At 36.1% G+C, this 20,504-nt stretch overlaps 1 protein-coding gene and 1 non-coding gene across 4 annotated transcripts in view; one reads left to right on the top strand and one right to left on the bottom strand.

The window, feature by feature from the left end:
- NRP1 (neuropilin 1) overlaps positions 1-20,504 on the top strand; it is a 160,571-nt gene that overhangs the window by 95,079 nt on the left and 44,988 nt on the right. The gene's annotated exons all lie outside the window — the stretch shown is intronic.
- LOC126015084 (U6 spliceosomal RNA) lies at positions 4,154-4,260 on the bottom strand. Its single transcript, XR_007497983.1, has one exon. It is a non-coding gene; the product is annotated as a U6 spliceosomal RNA (small nuclear RNA).

Genomic DNA, 20,504 nt, shown 5'->3' with positions numbered 1-20,504 from the left:
AACTTGCATTTTTTCTCGGTAAACCTTTTGCTACTTTTATTCTATATTAATTTATAATACCTTCATGCTTTATAGTCAGTCTACCTTTCTAGGTAGAATACTTCCTACCTTGTAGGCCTTTTATTAGTAACTATGTGTTACCAAGGAAGTCCATGTTCCAGAAATCATTCTTTCCTGAAGAATTTTCCTCATGCTTACTTTTGAACCTTCTTCTATCAAAGACACTTGTAGAAAATGCATATAGAAAGATATTAAATTTAGAGTTGTATATTGCTTCTTAGGAGGATATGTTTTGGGGGAAAGAGAATGTGATAAGCAGTTGAAATGTGACAAAAAAAAAAATCAACCAGGCAACCAGTTACTTCTTTTAAAATTCTGTCCAGCCTAAATACTTTAAGAAAATGACGTTTTGTTTATAAGTCTGTAGTATTTAAACACAGTTATTTAAACATTTTAACTGATTATTTTGTCACATTGAAAATGCCAAGATAGTATTTTTCATTTCAGCAAAGTTAACCACTTTATTTTGTTTGAAAATTCAGTAAAATGTTTTTAGTAATTAATTTTTCATCTTAACATACCCGAAAAAAATGTTTGATATTTGAAGAAAGCTCTTGATTTTATCATGAGCTATAACTGGAAATGTAATATTGAAAGAATCACAATGTTTAGATAGATTTACACTCAAAAATAAATTTGCATAGATTGCACATTCTATTTTACTTATAGTTTTGTTTTTTATTGCTAGATGTTATTGTCTATTTGGAACCAACATTCAGAGTTAAATGTTGAGGAGTAGTTTTGGCACGATGTCTCAAAATTAAGGGTAAGACTAAAAATTGTTGCACATATAATTTTTTCTAAATTCATTATGTTGTATAGTTTCTGAGGTTAGGTAATTTAGAATGCTACAGAGAAAGTTGAAGACAGGACACAGACTGGAGTCTTAGCATGACTCTTAACATAAAATCATTCATGCTCCCATTTGTTTGTATTATTCAATTGTAATAATGTATAAAAATGAGTTTTTAATTATTTTGAATATAGTGTCATGAAAACCAAGCAGGCACATTTAAATCCCATCATACCTTATTCAGTTACTGATTGGCAAGTGGTGTCTATTAAATTTAACAGACACTTCAGAAATTTTAATTTAATAATTATCTTCTGCTTGGGCAAGATTGTATGGTCTAGATTAAGCAGACATCTTTATAGGGAATCACTGTCCTGACAGTATAAGATGTATAGCACCAACCACACACCCACATCCCTAAGTTAGTCTTAACAACAACAAAAATGTCTCCAGACAAATACCCCATTACGATCAAAGTCACTACTGACTGAAAACCACTAGTGTAGACAACATAAACAAAACGTCATTTTCTTAAAGTATTTAGACTGGACAGTTTTTTAAAAGAAGTAACTGGTTGGTTGGTTGATTTTTTTTTTTTGGTTACGTTTCAACTGCTTATCACATATACTATTAGAATAGAACCATAGTTCTTTTGTTTTCTAAAAATACAGATGCATCTGTTTACCTTATGCAGAAAAATAGCATCATAAACCTCCTTGCTTATTTATCTAAAGCATCACTATTTTTAGCTTTTAAAAGTGAACTGGTTGTTAGCTAAATAAATACAGAATGTTATTTTAGAACACTGCCACAATTGAATCTCTAAATTAACTGATAAGGGCAGGATTAAGCAAGGGAAAACACAAGGACAAAAATCCCAAATCATCACTAACAAGATTTAAAAAATAATAAGACTATATAAATTCTAACACACCGGACATTGGGTGTCACTGACCTACTTGTTTTCAGCGTTTTATGATAAGCTGATCAGAGGTGTGTTAGTTTTTGTTTTTTGTTTTTTGTTTTTTTTTTGATTGGGGATTTTTGTTTTGGTTTGGGTTTTGTTTTGTTTTGGGTTTTGTTTTTATTTTGTTTTGTTTTGGGGCTTGTTTGTTTTTTTGGTAATATAATCAAGAGTAAGAAACTGTGGTTGAAAAATCTGTCCATTGTTTATAAACTTATCTTTTCGTGGGAAAAATATTCTTAAGTTTTCATTTCTACAATCTAAACAGCAACATATTAAGAGCTATCAATTACCCACCAGTTTCAAATCTATGGACCAATAAGGAGGCAAGCTTGATAGTTTCACATCTGTTTTGGGTGAAAGACTGTTCCTGTCTGTGGTATTTAAAATTTAAAGAACTTCTGTTATTATACAATTGAGAATCCTCGGGGAATAAAATGTTAATGAAATCCATAATGTGCACAGATTTTATGATAGCAGTTTTAAAGAAATTCCTTTGGTGGGGTTTGTTGATTTCTGTCCCGCCAGCAATAATTGTACCTTTTACAGAGTGCATTAATGTCCAGGTTTAGGAGCAATGGCTACATTTATGCAGCAAATAATGTACCTCATGAACTCCTAAGTTTTAAGTAACTTTCATATAGTAATTTGAAAGCCCCAGAGCAAAGAATGTGAGTTTTTCAGAATAAGAAGAACCTGCAGTTTTAAACTTTTCTAGCACATTCACAAGCAATCTTCTCCAAAGGTTAAAAAAATACAATAGTAGGGTGAGTTTCGGAAATTCCACAACCTGGACATAGATGTGTATTCCATATGCTTATGCACTCCTGATTTAATGCATTGTTAGAAAGCTCCACATCCAAACAGTAATTTCTAAACACATCAAAACTGAATGCTGACCTGAAACAGCTATGCATGGGTACATGTGTGAATTTACATGCATGCACACACAGACATACACACATGTTTCCTTTCTCCTATAGCCATTAAAACTCATTCAAGATTACATTCAAATTAAAAGAGAAAAGTAGATTAAATTCCAATAGCAATACAAAGCATTATGCCTTTATATTTCCAGCCACTGAGTAAAGCAAGAATTTGAGACCAATTGCACATGTTATGACTCAGAGTAATCACATGTACTCGTGAAAATGACTTGTGCACTGTATTAGATCTCTGTCTCAAAGGGTTAAAAGTACATTCATGACATTCTTGGAATTGCCTTCTTTAGAAGAATGAAGCTTTCATTTTGCGAGCATTTTTACTTTTCTTACAGTTCTAATACTTTAAGCTTCTAACTGCATTTCTGTAGTTAGCAGGAAAAAAAATAAATAAATATACTTTGTTATTCTTTTAGCAAGCCTGAGAAGGCTCTAGATAGAACTCTTCAGGGGATGGGTGATTGAACCAGACAGCTTCTGAAGTCCTTTCAAGCATTTCAGATTATGTGATTCTATTAAAAATAAATTTACTCTATCAGCTGGTGCCCTTGGCTTGCCTAAATGAAAATATAAATATATGAAGCATAGCTGGAATTCATTTTAAATACTACAGATAATCATATGAGCAACACATAGAAAAAAAGTTTTTAATTAAAAATATTTTCTTTCCTCAGATCAAGTAATTGTTTAGGTTGGCTTCGCCATGAAGCTTATCTTAGGATTTCACAGAGAAACCTCACTAGTGGGGCCTGTTTTCCTTGATTCCTTTGTGCTAGCTCACAGGGAAGTGCAGTCCACTAGGGGAGATAAGATGAAACCTAGACAGTTCATCTTTCATGTCTCTCCAATCTTTGAAGGAAATATCCGTAAGGCATAGGCTAGCCCTCCATTATAGACTTCACACCTTAAAGTCTTGCCAATACTTAGTCTTTTTTCTTTCCTCAGAAGAAAAATACCACATTCAATTCTGAGCATGTTCTAGGTCATAATGTTATCCCAGGAAAGTGTAGATAGAAAGAATATCAGCCCCAGGGATCCAGCTGCATAAAGAAAGCCATTAAGTTTGTCTTTTCCTTCAAATACCCAGTTGTAGGTACTGGGTCTTCAGAGGATGTGGGCAAACCTTGTCCAGAAAGAGAGAGGAATACAGAGGCACAAGAAAGTGCCAAGCTGACAGACCCCAGAAACTTGACAGAGTCCTGAATTTGAAGATTTACAAATTAAATACAATATTTTCAATAGGAAATTCTCATGATTATTAAAAGGAAATGTAAAATAGTGAAAAAAATTTTTGTACTTCAGAAGAAAACAGCACATAGGGAAAAGAGAAAAATAATTTCAGGTCCTCAATCTTAAAACATGAAACTATGTCTTGCAACTTTTTTTCTTTTTTTTTAAAATACGGAATGCTTCACGAATTTGCATGTCATCCTTGCGCAGGGGCCATGCTAATCTTCTCTGTATTATTCCAATTTTAGTATATGTGCTGCCAAAGTGAGCACACTTGCAAAATTTTTTAACCTCATGATTGAGATATACTTTTCTAAATCCAAACTAATCGTTATTACTTTCAATCAATGATGTTCTATTCCTCATCTATATATGCTATTTTGTCATCATAATTTCCATTACCAACTTGTTATCATTAGGCAAGGTAATCTTATTTATTTAAATAGCAAGAATTTTCTTATTTAACATCATTATGTAAAACTATTGGTCAATACATGTGTTTATGACATGTTCCTCTAAATGATAGTCCCTCTAAATAAACACTAATAAATAAATGCTATTCATTTATTGAAATAAATTTGGAAAACATAATACATGAGTTATGGGTATTTCTATGTATTCTATAGAATAGGAGAAAAGGGATAAGGAGGAGTAATTAATTTGGGGTTCAACACACATACTAAAATACAATGCTGTTTATCACCTTCTAGCATACAATAGCCCAGTTCCCTTAATCTAAGACCTTTTCCATATGAACATCTGTTTATCTACTTATCTTTCTTTAAAATATCTAGCTTTAGTATAACTAGCTTCAAAATATCTATCTTGCATCTCGTATAAAATTCATCTCAATTAAAATCACTTTTTCCAAAGCAATTCAAATAAATTAAAACTCAATTCATTCCATTACTTTTCAAATACTGACAGTTTTATTAAAACCATGCAGAGTGGTATGTTCTCATTCTTAACTTGGCATCTAAATTCAGAGACAGCGTGACAATATTCTTACAACTCTGAAATCTGCGAGGTTGTAGGAAAGGAATGCTTTTTTTTGATGCTTCCAATTATGTGCCTTAACTCTTTTTTTTTTTTTTCTGTAAAAGGTGTCCTCTCCCCACAACAATCTGGCTGTGTTCACCAATAAAACATTACATTTCTATGGTACACTTCTTGGAGGTAACGGTGCACCAAGTAGTTGAAGTACATATGTCCAAATGAGTAGTAAGAAAGCATGGTTTCCATGGCTAAAGGAAAATCACAGTTTCCATTTATTCAAATATTTTGAATCGGGAGGGGGACTATATGATATTTTAGTATTTCATCTATCCTCATATTGTTTGAAAGTAGTCAGGCAGATGCATAATTCCTGTGACCCAGGTTGAAATGAACACAGCTCGTTAACATTTCATAACATGAAATTGTTTTGTTTTCATTAAAATATTTAGATGGCAGAGCAAAGAATAGTTCTATGTCTTGTCCTTTTTTTTTAGTATGTAAATCACAGATCATTGTTCCCAATTCTCCATTCCTCACTTTCATTTCTGGACTCTATCTGTGGAATTTCTAACAGCAAGTATTTTTCCTATCATAGACTGAATTTTGCTTTGTTCCAACCTATGGAACATCAATTGTGAATTATAACTACAAATGATTGTCTTAGAGAATAATTCTTTGAAAATGCTTGATTCCAAGTATTTCCCAACCTTTTTCTTAATGGTTTTCCAAAAACTGAATCAGTATACATTTTCTGTCTGAATGGTAAGCTTTCAACCGTGAAAGCACAGTCAACCAATCATTAAATCTCAGAGTTCATCTCATCTGCTCTTAGGCTTGATTAGCATCCCTTCAGAGTATTTACACACAATTCCATACAACCAGCTATACCTAGGCAGCCTGTTTGTTTTCTTCTCTCTTGTGTCTGAGGCAGCATTCCTTAGAATCTGAGGTGTTGTGACCAACTTTAATCTTGATAATCCCATCAGTTCCATGCTAGGGTTTGAATGCCAAGTAGAAGAGATTTCTCAAATACCTACTTGTCCAGATTCTGCTTCAGCACATAAGACTCTTATGACCATGAGAGGCCCACCTAGATTACTGAGAAATACTGGGGAAGCTTGTGTAAAAGTATACTATCAAAGTTTATAGGCCAAGAGACTGAGACCATTTCCCCATCTGTAAGTCTTTAGTTCCCCAAAATTCATCCTTGTGTTTGTTTTTAAAGCAAGCCTTTAGGAGGAGAGAGGGAAAAAAATTAGAGATGTGACTTACTGTAAAACTAATAATAAACAAGTCATTTTGTTTGTGCTGGAAGAGACGGATGTTGTTTGAGTGTGAATGTATGTTTATCTTGAGTTATTTATGGTGCAGATAAAACGTTATGGATAGTATAGAACTATGCAGCTTTGGAACAGAAAGTATGTTACCTGTACTTGTTTTTTAATATATTCTTGGCCTTTTAGATAAAAATTTCTCTCTAAACTGCTGGCAAATTGTGCACATGTGGGCCCGGAGAGATAGCACAGCGGTGTTTGCCTTGCAAGCAGCCGATCCAGGACCAAAGGTGGTTGGTTCAAATCCCGGTGTCCCATATGGTCCCCCGTGCCTGCCAGGAGCTATTTCTGAGCAGACAGCCAGGAGTAACCCCTGAGCAATGCCGGGTGTGGCCCAAAAACCAAAAAAAAAAAAAAAAATTGTGCACATGTATAGCAGGAGGTTTTCCTTACTTCAAAGAGTATTGCATGATATTGATTCAATCCCTCAGAATTAATGTCTTTTCTGTGAGGATGCTTCTCAGAGACCAAAAGGCAAAGAAACACATCATTTCCCTGCCACACAAAACTGTCTTCGCAACATCTAATAAATATCATGTTATTGTGCAATGGAATTGCATTGATGTTGCTACCATTTCATGCATGAAAGTGTATGGAACAAGTCTAAAGAACTAGATACATAAACATACAATACATAAACATCCTGTAGACATGATGTTTGCAAGTATCTTAGCTCAAAAAAAAGTTAATATTGAGAAGTTTGAGTGAGATATTAGAGACCATAAAAGAAATAGTAAAAAAAAGAAATGTAGTAAATCTCCTTAGTAAATCCTGGGAGTGACTTCTGGGAGGAAGAAAACTATGTTATAGAGATAACTTTAAAAATAAAGTAAAAGTAGTATTCCACATAATGTAGACTTAGCCAATGAAATCCATCATTCAGAAGATTCCAGTTTTGAGTAATGGACTTTTCATAGCACTGGAAATTTGATAAGCTATTATAGTACTTTTAGTTATAAACACACCAAGATAAGAAAAATCATATTTATTGCTTAAGAGTTCAACTTAATTACTCAAACACTTTCACATTGACTTTATTGATGGACAGTTGATTTTCATTTGAAATAAAAGTGTTTCAGATCTTGTCAGAAATACTGGATGGATACAATGCTGAATTTAAATTTCACAAACATATTGACCATATTCTTAAGAATCTACACTATAGGTAGGGTTAGAGGACTTGAAAATTAAAGATGCCCATGAATTTATAAATACTACAGCAAAATATTCATACACACAACCAAAATCCACAGACATATAAACACAGATTAAAATGAGCAACTGCCTAAGAGGAAAAATACATAATATGAGGCCACATTCTTTGTGTGGTGTTGAAATGCAGGTTTTGGTCCACACCTGGCAGTGCTGAAGGGAGTGCACTACTCTTGGCTCTGTATGTATGGATATGGCAGTACTGTTAAACCTGTGGTATTCAGGATAGAAGCTGTGCCTAATGCAAGCAAAATATGTGCTCCAGCCCTTTGAGGGATCTCTACTGCCCCCTAGAACAACATTCTAAGTTAATGTTTATATAAACACATCATTATGATCTTTCTAATAACTATGAGAAATAGCTAAATGAGCTAAGTATTGGTATTTCTATTGGAAAGAGGAAGAGTTCAAAACAGAAATATAATGGTAGATATCTCTTTAATCTAGCTACCTAGGGTTTGAATGGCTAATTAACTTGCTTCACATTGTTTTAATGTCACCTCTACAAAGATACAACTGGGTACTGTGCTTTTTTTGTGTCCACATTCTAACTAGAGCATCCAGATTTGTTTCCCTCATCCCAGAATTACACCCCAAACATTTGATGCAATTTGTTTTTACTGTATTAAAATTTATGATTTACTTCACTTTTCCTTCACTGACAACAAGGAAGAGATCTGGTAACCTTTCTCTCTTTCAACTATCTAGCACTTATTTGGGCTATAAACAAATAATTGCTGGTCAGTAACTTCCTTCTACAATGGGATAGACATTAGAAACAGATACCAAACCATTATAAGTTTGTTTTCTGAACTCATTGCCTTCTCATTATATGGTAGAGAAACAGGCAGAGTGGTTTCAAGAGCAGTATGGATCTCTGAAGAAAATACTATACAAGGTGTATGCCATTACTGTATTTTCCGGTGTATAAGACGACTTGAAATGGAGAAAGAAGTCAACTGAAAATCGGGGGTCATCTTATACACCGAGTATATCCCGAAAAACGTTTCGATATGCCAATAAATGAAAATCGTCTGGATATTGCCACGGAACTAATTTTCCGATTTGATCCTGCACCAATCACTGCAAGGCTGCTCAGACCGCATCTCTAACTCAGTCAATCCAAGCAGGCTTTTTATGCATGCAAATTACACAAAGTTCTGTACCTGAACTACACTGTCAAAAGCCTGCTCAGATTGGCCAGAGGCAGAGAGGAAGTCTATTACAGTATAACCTTTGAACCTTTGCTTGTTGTGCTTGGCTCACTGTGGTACATACAGTTGCAGCACAGGAACGTTCTGTCTTATACAGTGAATATAGGCCTAAACCTATGTTTTAACTGTAAAATTAAAGGGTCGTCTTATACGCCGGAAAATACGGTAAATTGAGGTGTTTTATTTTATTTATTCGTTTATTTATTTTAGTTTGGGGGCCATACTCAGTAGTACTTCACCGTTCCTCCTGGCTCTGCACTCAGAAATTACTCCTGACAGACTCAGGGACCATATGCTAGGCAAACACTCTACCCATTGTGCTATTGCTCCAGCCCCTAAAGTTTTTTATATTAAATGTGGACATAAATAGAGGAAAGGCTATTGAGGGTCAATTTAGCTCAAAAAAGGAACCTCTGACTCATCAATTGAGGTTTAGGTCTCATTCCCAGGAATACTTGGATTCCCAGTGGCAGTGAAAGCATGAATTTCAGTAGAATTGCTCCAGCTGTGCAAAACATGGTCATGAAGTTAAATTACAAATAAAATTTCATTGTCTATGTCACTAGCCAAACACTTGCAGGCCAAGACATACCAACAGATGGTGCATAGACCCCACCCAAACGACGATGCATTTTCGGTGGTAAGGGTGGGAAAGACACTTAGTCTCTAACAAATTTTGCCAAGAGAGATCAGACAGGAGAAAAATATGCACTGTATCTGATTTTTTGAAGACAGCAGACGGGAGATTTTGGGAGGCTCTTCTGGCTTTTAGCACATAAACATGGGCCTCTTCTCCAGCCAAAATCTTATTCTAGCCTATCAGATGAAATTCAGTTGGAATAATTTAAGTTCCTCTTTCCCAATAAAAACATTCTTTTCCCTCCCACTAGTAATTATTCTCTCTTCTGCATCTCATAATGACTTAGCTAGTGAAATGGTAGCACTTTTTACCTTGCTTTTTGGGGCCGGAGAGATAGCATGGAGGTAAGGCATTTGCCTTTCATGCAGGAGGTCATCAGTTCGAATCCCGGCGCCCCATATGGTCCCCCGTGCCTGCCAGGAGCAATTTCTGAGCCTGGAGCCAGGAATAACCCCTGAGCACTGCCGGGTGTGACCCAAAAACCACAAAAAAAAACCAAAAAACCACAAAAAAAAAAAAACCAAAAAAACCTTGCTTTTTGAACTTTCTTTGTTTTCAAATTCTACTTGTTTTCAGAGCCACACGTACAGTAAGTATGTGTCGAATTTGATGCATCTGACGTTATTTATCTATGTACTTAACACCCTTTGCTACTTAATTTCATAAATTTAAGTATCTCTGATATGATAAGTGCCATAAGTGGATTTTAAGACATATTGATATGAGAATCCTTCCTGGCTCTGTTTACTATAGTTTTTCCCAACAATGTTAAAATACCAACAATAATAGCAATAAATGCATCACCAATGTAATACAGCTCTAGGGGATGATGTGTGGAGATAATAAAATTCTGCTAAATTTTGAAGGAGTTATCCATGCCAATTTTTTTTATTCTTTTCTTATTACACCTTCTTATTCTTGGCAAATGCAAATATAAGGAGCCAGACATGTGTGATCTCGAGGTATGTTTAAAGTAAAGCAGATCAATACCACTCAAGCGTATTTATGCCATCAGTACCTATATAGCTTTTACCCCTTCATTCTTCTACTAGGCAAGCACTTACAGTTTTCATAGGCATTACATGTAAACAATTAACAGATGGAACCAAGAATTACAGAAGGAGGACCAAAAACCTACCCATGTCCTCATTCCCAACCCTCAGCCTACTCTGAGAGGCATGTTTTTAATCTTTCTTACTCCATTTTTCTCTTAAGAAATGTTATGGGTCATATGGGTTGATATCCCAAGTAATAGAGCACAGGCCTAGCTTGTACATGGTGCTAAGTTGAGTATCGAGTACTGCATGAGCCTGTGAGCAACACTGGGTGTGGCCCTAAGGGGCTACAAGAGCACTGCTGGAAATAATTCCTACTCATTAGCACTGCTGGGTGTGACCTCTCTTTAAAACAAAAGAATAATGGTGAAGGGTGGTGTCATTCTATGACTGAAATCTTTAAGTATGAACAATTTTGTAACCATGGTGCTTAAAGATTTTATTTTTTTAAAAAAGAAGAAGAAAGAAAAAAAGAAAAAGAAATTCCAAATTAGCAAGTTGCACTCTGGAGATTTTAAAAGTGCTCTTTAAAGGACCCGATCTGCTCAAGATGGGCTCATGCTGCTTGAGTCTCGCAGGCAAGACTCTAACAAATATCACAGTCTTACTTATTAGAGAAGTCCAGGGATCTCTGACAAACCCCTAGGCCAGGTGAGAGAGAAAGAGGGAGAGAAAGCTGGGTTTGGGACCAGAGTAAGGTCAGCAAAAGTATACAGCCGAAAGTTGCCAAAGGTCTGTCCAAAATCAGGGAGAAAGCCATAGTCAGGGGGTAGGAACAGTTCAATCTATTTGCTCCTCCATCTCTTCCAACTGCCAACAAACTCTCCATCACTCTCCTCCTCCAAATGCCAACCGGTGGGAGGGTTTTATATTCAGCAGCCAATCACGATTAGGGTCTTATTAAGGGGAAGTGTCTTATCTAAAGGGGTGACTCTTTTTATTGCAGGCCGGTATTGGACTGTAGGACTAAAATCGGCTTTGGGGTTTTGTTCTGCTTACTGTTCTCACAGTGTTAAGAATTAAGCTAGGTCTCTCTGCTCTTTCCCACTTCGTCTCATTTCCAGTTCTTAACCAGGATTGCAGGAATTATACTTAGTCTGGTCTGAGAATTTACTTTGTTTCTAGATCAAAGAATTAGCTTCAGGTTTTAGATTTCATGTAACTTACAAATAAACATTCAAAATGTTAATTTAAAATATTAAGTCCCTTATTCTTTATACTGCCCAGCAAGAGCTTTTGCATATCTTAGATGAAGAAAAGGAACCATTTAAATGTCAGCTTCTTGATGGAGCTATTAAAGGTTTCTGAAGTATTCATCTGCCAGTTAATGTGAGACTAAGGCAAGACTTAATATTGAAGCAGATAAGAGTTCATAATATAGGACGGTTTTTTAAAACATAGGAATGTAATCCATCTTTTTTTTTAACTCTGCATACAGATTTTAAATAGTCTTAGCTGATCAAATTTGTTTCGTAGAGTCTATCTGAACTTCTAAATGATTTTCTCCTTCTTTCTTATCAGAATAAGTTCAAAATTTATATAATTATTAAGTTAGAAACTAATTAAAATGAAATATAAGTTTATTTATTTTCTAAGCACAGTTGATATCTGTGCCAGAAACAATGGAGGGGGAAGAAAACTTAGGTGTTTGTATATAATATGGGAAAACATTCTTCCCATATTTATCTCAAATACATTTTATAAATGAAGCTGAGAGAAGAATGTCATGGTTCTCAGCACTGCTCTCAAAGGTCTCCCAATGCATCACACCTCGGTCTCCATCCTCAAATGCCAATCCTCCCATCCACATTCGATCTTTATGGTTTCCATATTGGCATAATTTAAGTAATGAAATTCTAGAAATGTCTCCAGTATTAACCTGCTACATGGAGTTTCTTTTAATTTCTTCTTTGCCAGTGCTGCTTGCCAATTTTAACAACATTAGCAGATTTTACTATTCAAACAGAACCAGATGGAACTTCAGTTTAAAGAACATATCAGAATTAAATATTTCTTTTTTAATTAGTTGCTTCTGATTTATGCACATACACACAAAAGTTGACAAGGGAGTGAGAGAATATGTTGTGAATCCAGACACAGCAGAGCACACACGAGCATTTTCTTTTTTTTTTCTTGGCCCCAAAGAAACAAAATTGACCCTTGTAAATAGGGGATCTTCATTTTTTATTGCATCTTTTCTTGTTCTTTTGCTGAGTGTACAGTGGCAGAGAGGAAACCCACTCTGGCCTGTGCAACGGTACTACTACTACTGCCTTACCTAATGTTATTCTAAGTGGCTGGTTCACATAAGTCTGATAAGACAATTTATCAGTTCATTTACTCAGTATTATTTTACTGTCCACACAGGTTTTCTTGTAACTGGTAGTTATTTCCATCCTGGAAAATGTTTTCCTTTAATGAGAAAGAGTGAGTGAGAGAGAGAGAGAGAGAGAGAGAGAGAGAGAGAGAGAGAGAGAGAGAGAGAGATTAGGTAATTTTACTAAGAAAATAAATGGGCAAAATTCTTTCCTCATTATATTTTATGTACTTAAAATTCTTTTAGTCTTTACTAGAATTTTTTCCTCATTATCTCTTGCTGAAAATAATCTTTCACTCTACACCTCGCCTGTTTTGTATTTCAGTGGCAATAGCTACTATGAATCATTTGCAAAGTTTAGTTTTCCAATACTCAATGAAAATTTTAATAGTCAAGGCAATCATATGTGGTTTTATATTTTGTATAATTAGGCAAATATTTCATTTCCAAAAGAAATACAGAAGGTAGGGCAATTATATGTATTTGACCAAGGTTCAATCCCCAGCATCCCCTAGGGTTCCCTAAGCACTGCCAGGAGTAATTTTTGAGCGTAGTTCCAGGATTAGCCCCACAGAATCTGCAGTTGTGGTCCCCCAAAACAAAACAAAACAAAACAAAACAAAACAAAACAAAAAAAGAAATTCTAGGTCCAGAGAGATAGAGCAAAGGTTAATATGCTATCTCAAATGCAACTGGCCTGGGTTTAATCCCTTGCCCTGTTTGGTTCCCAAGCACTTATATAAGAGAATTCTAAATGCAGAGCTGATAATAACACATGAGCACTTCTAGGTGTGACAAGAAATCTAAATGTTCTTTGATATTATGGTCCTTACAACATAAGTTGGAGGACACCAGATGTGGTGGCCTCTATTTGTGCAATATTGCAGTCTGTCCAATTCATAGCTCAGAAACGGATATGACTCTGCCAGATCAATATCATATGATTCTGTTATATATATCAGATATTATACTGATGTGACTCTGAACAAGTTAGCATATGACTTTGTTCCTCAGTCATTTTGTTCATAAAACCTTCCTTCTGCTTGGGGTGAAGCTCATGTTTTGCACGTAGGAACTGGGGTTTGATGCCCTGTATCACATGTTTCCACATTGCCAAGAGTAACCCTAGAGCACTGAACATGGGAGTAGCCTCTGAGCACTCGTCAGAAAACCTTAAATCAAAAAACAAAAAAATATCTGGGGCCGGAGAGATAGCACAGTGGTAGGGCGTTTGCCTTGCAAGCTGCAGATCCAGGACAGACAGTGGTTCAAATACCGACATTCCATAAGGTCTCCTGAGCCAACCAGGAACAATTTCTGAGCCCAGAGCCAGGAGTAACCCCTGAGCACAGCCAGGTGTGACCCCAAAACAAAGCAAAACAAAAATATATCTGTTGTTTCTGGGTTGTTGTGGAAATTAAAAGAAATAAAACGTATAAATGTAACCTTAACAAAATGTTCCAGATACCCGAAAATGTAGGATCTGCCGCAGAAATTTTCTATTAGAAATAGTTATTTTAGTCATCAGTATTTTTTTTCTGTGTAATTCAGTGGTGATGAAAAATTCTCAAGAAAGAATCACATGACCAACCATAAAGTGGTTGTATTCTGATTGGGCAATATGAAAAGCTCAAGATCCTAAATTAAGGAACACACAATCCATTGCTCTGAATCAATCTCACAGATCCTAGAACAACACTGATGTTCAAATGCTTAGACTCTGTTAAAAAAACATATGTGTTATCTAAGGAAATGAGACAATTGCCTAAAAATATATTTTTTTAGTTGTAGTGTCTAGTGATGATTTAAACAGCTCTTTGAGTCATCAGAGATGCTCTTTTTAAAAACCAGCATACACCCTCCAACTCTTAGCCAAAAGAAAAAAATTTCCTGTTTTTAATCAGATTTTAGTTCTTTGTCCTTTATTTTTTCAGGCTCTTCTATTGACCTGCCTTGGGAATGTTGAAAGCTGGTAACTGCTCCCTTGCCAATGCCAGCTCAATGGGCAGTATTTTATTGAGCAAGACAGATTTTCATTTTAGAAATGAGGCTTTTCACATTATGACATTACCAATAGCTAGTTATGTATCATAGGAAGCAGCAATATTCATTTCATGGCTCAGAGGCTGCATGCTGAGGTTTAACCAGCAGTTCGCAAAGGTTTGCTACAGGATTTACTGTGCAATGCTCAAACGTGTGCTTTGTCCTCAAGTGATTCCTCCTGAAATATATAACTTTCCTGGCTTATCTTTATCTGGGGAATGTGCTTGTCATTACGAAGATAATGCCATGGCATAAAGTACAGGTGGATTATACCTGTCTGTAGGCATCTTACATCAAAGAATAAATGAGCAGTGTGGTCCAAATTCTTGTCCTGGGGGACACTCCTCCCACCCCCACAGGAGATGCCAGCACACCCACTATCTGCCCCACAGAAGTGGGTGAGGGTAGTTGTTTTCTTTGATAGTGTGGCTCTCCCCACTCCCAATGAAATATTCTGTGCTTTCTATGCTTCAGTCTTTGCTGTCTAGCACTGTCTTCTGTTTTAGTGTGGAACATAGAGTAAGATGTGAGCAGATATTCTACCAGCGGTGTTAGACTTTCATATCTTATTGAAAACAGAATGTCACGTTAGGTCACTTCTGTTGATTGTGCTACATAAGCTAACACAAAGAGTGGCATTAGAGCTCAAAAGGAGTTTGATAAACTTCTGTAAAATAGTCTGCATACCATCAGATAAGCACCAGATGTTTATGTTTGTCACACACGCGGGGTGAAACATTGAACGATTTTAGTGAATGCATTTGATGTTCAGCTTTGTTCAGCCTCCCTCCTATCAGCACCCCACCCCCACCACCCTTAATGTTAAACAGAAGTACATCAAATTCAGATGTGAAATCACATCCATCTACCAATTAAAAATAAAGCAGCTGTGAAATGATGATATTCTTTCAAAGTTAGAAAATAGTGATGGGAGCAGAGCTGATTGGGTTTAGGGAAAGCAGGTTATTTAATTATGGTTATTGTGTCTAAATACACATGGAAAGAAAGGAAGTATTGTTTAGAACAGTGAACCCTCCCGAACACAGATTGGGTGGCATTATAGAAAATGGCTCTGGAGTTGTAGCTTTGTCTTTCCATCTGCCTGTCTTGGGTCACAGATCTTGTCTAATAAGATATGAGATTGTTGAGACATCCTAATTCCAAAAGCTAATCCAGCAAGAGTTGGCCAGTGACTAATTTTGAATGGTTTTCTTGACAACTAAGTCTTTTGATTTCAAAATAACCAGTGCACACTACTCCTTAAAGATGAATATTTGTTTGGGGGCCAGAGAGGTGGCACTAGAGGTAAGGTGTCTGCCTTGCAAGCGCTAGCCAAGGAAGGACCATGATTTGATCCCCTGGCATCCCATATGGCCCCCCAAGCCAGGGGCAATTTCTAAGTGCTTAGCCAGGAGTAACCCCTGAGCATCAAATGGGTGTGGCCCAAAAAACAAACAAACAAAAAAAGATGAATATATGTTTGACAAATAATGTCTGTAGTGGTGAGGGAAATATAGTAGGTTGTTAATGTCCATTATTTATTTATGCCTAAAATGGCTTGCCTCTGTTCTTCTTGCTCCTTCTGCCTTGAAAATTATTTTGCTTTGTGGCCACTTGCAAGTGCCTGCTGCTATCCTTCAATAAATATCTTAGGCATCAAAGTCAGTAGTGTAACATCTCCAATACCCCTCGCTCCAACTCTCTGATTTTTTTATCCTCACAACTTAATGTAGATATCAGTAGATAAACAGAATTAAGTGTCCACTGGTTGAATGTTAATCAAGTTGAGTAAAAATGTTCACAGGTAGTAAACTGATTATATAGATTATGCCACCATGGAACTATTGATAATAATGACAGGAGTGGAGAAATAGTAGAGCAGGTAGGGCACTTACCAAGTAGGCCACCAATGTGAGTCCAATACCAGCATTGTGTGTGGTCCACTGACCACTGCTACAAATGCACAATCCCTTAGCACAGAGCCAGAACTAAACTCTGAGTACTTCCAGGTCTGGCCCAAAAATTAAAAACACAGCTCAAAAGAACATAATAACTGTAAAGCCAAGTAAAAAGCAGGTCCAAACTTCAATTTTTTTTTGTTTTGTTTTTTGTTTTTGGGCCACACCCTGCGGTGGTGCTCAGGAGTTACTCCCAGCTCTGTGCTCAGAAATTGCTCCTGGCAGGCTCGGGGGACCATATGGGATGCCGGGATTCAAACCACCGCTTATCTTGGATCTGCTGCGTGCAAGGCAAATGCCCTACCATTTTGCTATCTCTCCGGCCCCCAAACTTTAATTTTTAATCTCGCTTTTATAATAATGAACTTATATAACATATTCACATAAATATTACACAAGAAAATAAACCCTTGGAAGAGTATTGTTCGTGGCTAACTTTCTAATGGTAGTTTTAAAGGCATTTTCTGTTCTTTTTAAGTCTTTTATAAGGATTTAGTCTTTTTATAGATTTTCAAGAGCTCCATTACTTTTCTGTATAGAAAGTATGGTAATATTTAAAAGAAACCCTAGAAGTTTAGGGGAGGTAGAATAAAAATACAGCATGATGAATTCATAAAAAAGTTATTGTCGTTGACAAAGAGGGAAAAGCTTATCTAAATCAAGAGGACATGTCAAAGTATAATGACAGCAAAAAGCTATCTTGAGTGAAGAATAACACCAATTTTATTTACTTTTTATTGGAGGGGGGCACACCTGGCAGTTCTCAGCAGTTACTCCTGGATTTGCGTTTAGAGGTTACTCCTGGAAGTGCTTTGGGGACCATATTGCAGTGCGAAGGATCAAATAAGGGTTGGCCACATGCAGGGACATCTCCCCCACCCTTTCCCCCATATTCTCTCCAGACCTAACATATATTTTGATGTACCTAAAAGTTACTATTGGGAGCTAGTGCAGCAGGTCAGACTAAAGAGTTAGATTGAGACCAGTGTCCTGATTAGAAGGGACAGCGTTTTGCCCATGAGAAAGATATAAGCATTCAAACCTGATTTCCTGTGTCTCTTATATAGATACTAAGCAGTAGTAGGTCTAAAACTGAGATTATCTCTCTCCTCCTCCCAAACTCTCAAGAGTGTAAGGATACTGTTAGGGCATCCCCAAAGTTACCTAAGGAAAAAGAACTCAAGAGAGTGCCTAGAGTTACCAAAGTGTCCCCCACAGTGCTCAGGAGACTGTGTCTCCTTAGAGTTCTAAGTCTCATCCATTTTAATTACCATGGTTCAGATATCAGCCCTAATCATTTTGTGAGGTTGACGTTCATCCTTACTAAAACCCAGTGGCAGTGATGTTCAGAAAAAAATGAAATGAAATTTCAAGTATCCCTGTGTGGTTAAAAAAAAGAAAATCTGCAGAGTTTTAAAGCTCAGCAGGAAACTATGCAATTATAAGGGAATCTTGCTAATGCATTTCATTGCTATTGAGAAAATAAAATATCTCTTCTTTTTTACTAGTGAGTGCTTCACACGTAGGCTCTGGGGACCTTGTACATTTCCTGTGTTGGGTACCCACTAATTCTAGTTAATTGTTCTTTTTTTGAAAGACAGCTAGTTTCTACTGCTTAGAATTTTCTACCTGGCCACCAGTTAAAAATATCTCCGTCTAAGCCTTAACTCAAAACTAAAATGTTAAGACTAGTGAAAGGACTGCCAGAAATGAAGCTCTAGAGTTACTTTTAAATAGCCTAAAGCTGAACATGGACTCAGGAATTTAATCATTTCCAAAACTGAAGAGCCATTTGTGAGTTTGACAGAAAGAGTTTATTTAAATAGTTCTGCTTCATGCTCCCTTGGACCTCAAGATTTTGAGGGTCCTTCAGCTTGAAAGTGAATATGGTGGGACATGACTCAGTAGAAGTCAGTAAAGCATTAAGTGTTCTGAGAGCTTTTGAAACCATTTAAAATGGTTCCGTGTAACCAAGCCCATAGTACCCATTAGCTTTTAGATTGCAGCATTAGAAAAATCAGGTTCTTTTGGTGACAACTTAAGATCAACTGATTGTCTAAAACAGAGGAAGAAAGCAAATAAACAGAATTCACTACTTAATTTAAATTTTAAGTAAGCAATAATTCAATTGTGAGTTTATTCCAAATATTTCATAAAGCGTGTGTGTGTATTTTTTTGTTTTGTTTCGGGGTCACACCTAGTGGCGTTCAGAAGTTACTCCTGGTCTGCACTCAGAAATCTCTCCTAGCAGACTTGGGGGACCATATGGGATGTCGGGGATTAACCCGGGTCCATCCAGATCCAGGGTCATCTTCATGCAAGGCTGTGCTATTTCGATCTTTCATGGAGTATTCTTATACTAAAAATACTTTTTTATTTACTTAAAGTAAAAATTTAATAAAATGAAATTTAATAAAATAGTTTATATTTTTTTATATTTCAAATATGGTCAATGTGGATTGTCTCCACATTTTAAATTTTCACACAAATTCAGACGAAGTTGCATGCTTCATATTTTCTAATAAATAAAAATTTCAAAAAATAGGTATTAGTATGAAATAATTTATTGGGGGCCTTAGGGATAGTACTTTGGGTGGGGAATTGCCTTGCAATTTTGTCTTGTATGTGGCAGACCCAGATGCAATCTCTGGTAACGCTATGATCTTCTGAGCTTGCCTGGAGTGATTCTGAGCACAAAGCTAGGAGTAAGCACTGGGCATCACCAGATGTGTACCAAAAATAAACAAACAAAACATGAGTTGGATAATTGCTAGATAAATAAAAAATATGCACCGTTCCTAATCTAAAACATGAATTCCTATCATTGTCTTATGACTTTTTCATTTAAGTATGGTCACAGCATTCAGAGCATTTTTATCTTTACAATCAGGTCAGTAAAATAAAGGCTTTCATATTGAATGCCAACTCTTTCCTTTCTAGATGAACTCTCCTATTGTTGAATTGTGTAACTTCAAATTGACTTCCATGTGCCAGGGATATTGCTGTTTCTCCTGAATGTAACTCTTGGTTCAATCTTGAAGTGAATTGGCAACATGTGGATTTAACTACTCCAAGAGCCTTCTGGAAAAAGCAATTCATGAAAGACAATAGTCATTCTTCATGAGACAGGCTGTGCATAAAATGAAAATTCTTGAGGTGTTCATGGCCTGTAGGCACTGCAGGGTTAATTGAAATATTGTTTTCTGAAAATTGGGTTGTCAAGTAGTAACTGGGAGAGGATTTAGAAGGGTGTGTATGTAGTTCTTTCTTTTTGGTTTGTGGCTTTTGTTGCTATTTTCTGGGAAAGTGACATTCTCTTGCCTCTTAATAATAGTCAAAGTGCCTAGCTGCTATTAATCAGTCCAAAAGCTCAATTCCTAAAGATGTTAACCATATATTTTCATTTTTTATTTCTTTTAAGTTTCTGTGTTTTACAGAAATACCATAACATATAATAAATTAGAGGAAAATAATTTTATAGAAAAATTATATTTTAATTTGTAGTCTAAAATGATTTTTTGTTTTAAGGTTGTTCATTTTCAATAATGAAAGCAAGAATAATTCATGAAAATAAAGCTCTATTACTTTACTAAAAGCTTGGATTCATAAGAAATGAGATATGGGGACCAGAGAAAGAGTACAGAGGTTAGGGGCTAGTCTTGCATACAGCTGACCCATTTAATCCCTAGGAGCAAGTCCAAAGCATAGAACAAGTTAATAGTCACCCAAGCATTTCCAGGTGTGATC

Source organism: Suncus etruscus, chromosome 7 (genome assembly GCF_024139225.1).
Source record: "Suncus etruscus isolate mSunEtr1 chromosome 7, mSunEtr1.pri.cur, whole genome shotgun sequence".
In the NCBI taxonomy this organism is placed as follows: Eukaryota; Metazoa; Chordata; class Mammalia; order Eulipotyphla; family Soricidae; genus Suncus; species Suncus etruscus.
The sequence above is the reverse complement of the archived record's forward strand: the minus strand, read 5'-3'. Positions and strand labels throughout refer to the sequence as shown.